The sequence below is a fragment of the Heterodontus francisci genome, unplaced genomic scaffold (genome assembly GCF_036365525.1).
Source record: "Heterodontus francisci isolate sHetFra1 unplaced genomic scaffold, sHetFra1.hap1 HAP1_SCAFFOLD_255, whole genome shotgun sequence".
Taxonomy (NCBI): Eukaryota; Metazoa; Chordata; class Chondrichthyes; order Heterodontiformes; family Heterodontidae; genus Heterodontus; species Heterodontus francisci.
In genome coordinates this window covers 2,246,516-2,250,645 of record NW_027142012.1, presented here as the reverse complement: position 1 = coordinate 2,250,645, position 4,130 = coordinate 2,246,516, and the positions used below count along the sequence as shown (strand labels likewise).

The following is a 4,130-nucleotide window of genomic DNA, read 5'->3' as shown; positions in this document are numbered from 1 at the left end:
GAAACAAAAACAAGAAATGCTGGATTCACTCAGCAGGTCTGGCAGCATCTGTGGAAAGAGAAGCAGAGTTAACGTTTCGGGTCAGTGACCCTTCTTCGGAACTGACAAATATTAGAAAAGTCACAGATTATAGACAAGTGAGGTGGGGGTTGGGCAAGAGATAACAAAGGAGAAGGTGCAGATTGGACCAGGCCACATAGCTGACCGTTTCAGAACCTCGGACAAGTTCGGAGCATTCCGGAGGTTCTGATTTCATTTAAAAGCCCTCCAGAAAAACCCGAGCTTGTCCGAGTTTCGGAAGTGCTGTCTCTGCTCAAAGCACCTGTCAGCTGTGAAACTGACGGCTGCGATTTTAAAAAAAAGACTAACCATAAAGCTGAGAGTTCTCGCTCTCTGCAACTGTCAGAGAGAGGGAGAGAGAGAGAGGAGAGTAAGAGGGAGAGAGGAGACCGGGGGTGGGTGTCGGCAGAGAGAGAAAGGACAACCTGAAAGGTTTACCCCGTATCCTTAGATTATGACCCCTGGTTCTGGACTCACACCCAAATCCCATGAACGAATAAAAAAGTCAGAACTGTGATTGGCTCTTGCAGCGGACTCTGGTTAACAAACAATATTCGGAGCGCTGGCCCCAGACTGTTTTACACTGACTGAGCTGAGAAAATACAACTCACCCCCGAGAATCCGCAGCACAGACCGAGCGGAGGGGAAAACCTGTCCTGGGAACTCTACATTCAGGGAACAGTTTGTCCTGTGAATATGCAGATGTGAATATTGTGGAAGAGAGATTGTATTAAAGGGGAGGGCGGGTTAGTCTGAAGCCACGGTGTTTGTGGGTCCGCTCTCATCGCCGGATTTCAGAGTCATTCTTGTGTAAAATCAAATGATTTTCCAGTCAAAGAACCGCCCTGCTCCCTGCTCAGCCCCAAAGTGGGAATTCGGGATCATTTTTTTTTATTTCAAGATTTCAGTTGAAAAGTAGAGAACATGTCAGCGAGGGGTGAGAGAGGGCGGTCAGTGCAGCAATAAAACCAGGTTAAATGGAAAATGGAGTCCTCAATCCTAGTGAAAGCTTTTCAACAGCAAACATACTGGAGTGAGAGACAGGAAAGATCTAGTCTGGAAGTCTGGAGTCTCTGAATTTCAATGGAATTGGAGAGTTTGTGAGGAGAGAGAAACACAGAGAGACAGCAGGAGCCGGGAGCTGACAGCAGCTTGTCTCCGCCCCGTCCTCTCTCTGCCTTGAAGTTGCTCTGTGCCACCATCACCGGCTTCATTTCTGACCCAGTTCACATTGACAGAGAGAATTTGTGCAGAGTCCCGGACATGACCGACAGTGCAGCCGCCCAAACTGCTCCTCCAGCCGCCGCCGCCGCCCAAGTCAAGACCCCCAAGAAGAAGAAGGCGGCTCCCCGGAACAAGCCAGCCGGTCTCCCGTTGGGCGAACAGATTCTCAATCAAGATTGTGCCGGCTTTCAGCGATCGCAAGGGGATGTCCCTGGCCGCCATAAAGAAGGCTCTGGGTCGCAGAGGTGTCGATGTGGAGAAGCTCAGGACCCAGATCAAGCAAAGTATCAAGAGGAATGTGAACAAAGGCTCCCTGGTGCAGAACAAGGGACAGGGCGCCTCTGGCTCCTTCAAAATCAGCAAGAAGGAAAACCCAGGGAAAAGTGGGAAAGAAGGTGAAGAAACCAGCAGACAAGAAATCTTTAGTGAAGAAACCAGCAGACAAGAAATCTTTAGCGAAGACACCAGCAGCCAAGAAATCTTTAGTGAAGAAACCAGCAGATAAGAATGCTTTAGTGAAGAAACCAGCAGACAAGAAATCTTTCATGAAGAAACCAGCAGACAAGAAATCTTTAGTGAAGAAACTAGCAGCTACGAAATCTTTAGTGAAGACACCAGTGGACAAGAAATCTTTAGTGAAGAAACCAGCAGACAAGAAATCATTGGTGAAGAAACCAGCAGCCAAGAAAGTGACAACAAAGAAAGTAACAGCCAAGAAAACGAGCAGCAAGGCGGCGGCAACGCCAAATAAGGCGGTGAAGAAAGCAACGCTTCAGAAAAAGTCTCCTGCGAAGAAGGTCAAAAAAGGCAAGAGTGCGGCGGGTGGAAAGGCGCTGAAGAAAGTGCATACATGGAAGAGCAAGGTCAAGCCGAAAGCAGCGAAGGCTCAGAAAGCAGGGTCTGGAAAGAAGTGAAAGAGCGCGGGAAACTTGTAAACATCTGAACACAAAGGCTCTTCTCAGAGCCACCCACATCTCTCAGGAAAGAGCTGATCCCCTGATCAAATGATCCCTGTCCCGGCCCCGCCTGCAGATTCCACATGGAAATGATTTGGAGTAAATCCAGGATCACTGGTGACTCGCTGACATCCCCTCCACCCAGCCCTTTCCCCACTCTCTGTAATAAAACAGAAGGATGTCCGGCCCTCACTCTAACTGGAGATGTGTTCGGTGTAGTCTCAGTTCACAAATTCAGGGGGAGTGTCCTGTCAGGTAGCTCGGTCACTCTGACTGAAACCGCCAGTTCCCCGGGGCTGCAGCCACTGACACTGCGGGGAGAGAATCCCCGACTCGATCGCGTCGCCGGGGGAACAAACAAGTTTGTGTCCGGAGAATAGGGAGGGCCGGGGAGAAGGTACATATTAAAGCGCTGCAGGGGACTCAGCTCCTGTGTGTGCACAACTCTCACTGATTCCGTCCTCTGGGAACAGTGCGGTCTAAACAGATCAGGTTAGGAGAGAAACACACAGCCCGAGAATGGCCTCTTTCTTCCTGCATTTACTCTGTTCTGGGAGCAGATTCTCATTGAGAAGCGGCGCTCAGATCACCGGAGAGAAAAAAACACACAATTCAAACTGTCCAAATAAAAAACAGAGAATTAACCCGGACACTTCCATTATTAAATTAATTCATCAGCTCCGAACCAGTTCCCGTTAATGTACCGGGATAATCTCGGGGTTTATCAAATCGAAGGCAGCGGGATTTATTAAATTGTTGATTCTACACCCTGTAGTTCACTTCTTCACTTAACTGGAGGGGGAGATGTGTGAGCAGAGAAACAGAGCGAAATCCAGAGAGGGAACTGAAAACACACCTGGACAGATGTGAAACAGGTCAATCCACTGTTACAATAACTCCATCACTGATTCCCTCCTGACAGTAACCAGCCCTTTCACAGAGACTGTGGGTGGCTCTGAAAAGAGCCTTTGGTTTATTTGATGACATTTTGGCCGCTTTACTTTTTCTGGGAGCTCTGAGCGCTGGTTTTCTTGGGCAACAGCACGGCCTGGATATTAGGCAGCACCCCGCCCTGAGCGATAGTCACCCCTCCCAGCAGCTTGTTGAGCTCCTCGTCGTTGCGGACGGCCAGCTGCAGGTGTCTGGGGATGATGCGGGTCTTCTTGTTGTCCCGGGCCGCGTTACCGGCGAGTTCGAGGATTTCAGCGGTCAGATACTCGAGCACAGCAGCCAGATAGACCGGGGCTCTGGCACCCACACGCTCAGCATAGTTACCCTTTCTCAGGAGCCTGTGAACACGGCCCTCCGGGAACTGCAGTCCAGCCCGGGAGGAGCAAGACTTGGCCTTGGCCCGAGCTTTCCCGCCGGTCTTTCCTCTTCCAGACATTTCCACAATCTCACAAATACTTTCACAAAGAATGAATAATTTCCTTAGCATTGATCGTACGTCGCAGGTAGTCAGGATGGCCGAGCGGTCTAAGGCGCTGAGTTTAGATAGCAGTCTCCACTGGAGGCGTGGGTTCGAATCCCACTTCTGACACTTTGTGTTTTGACTGAACTGGAGGCGTTTGGGAGCAGCGGTGAAGAGCAAAGAGAGAAAGCAGGAAAGAACATGGACAAACAAAATAACCATGGACCCAAAGATGTTGCAACAAAACATTAGAGGAAGAGGCAACTAAGCAAACAGCAGGGCACATAAAAGATCAAAAATGTAACCTTTGTATCGGGGTGGAAGATGTTGCCAATATCCTTAATGAATACTTTACTGTTTTCCCGAATGAGAGGGTGATGCAGATATTGTTATTAAGGAGGAGGAGTGTGAAGTATTGGACGTGATAACTTAAGGAGAGAGGAAGTCTTAATGGGATGAGCATCCTTGAATGTGGATAA

The 4,130-nt window shown here is 49.3% G+C and overlaps 1 non-coding gene across 1 annotated transcript; it reads left to right on the top strand.

The window, feature by feature from the left end:
* The first annotated feature begins 3,697 nt into the window (after positions 1-3,697).
* On the top strand, positions 3,698-3,780 carry trnal-uag (transfer RNA leucine (anticodon UAG)). The gene has a single exon. It is a non-coding gene; the product is annotated as a tRNA-Leu (tRNA).
* The last annotated feature ends 350 nt before the right edge of the window (positions 3,781-4,130 follow it).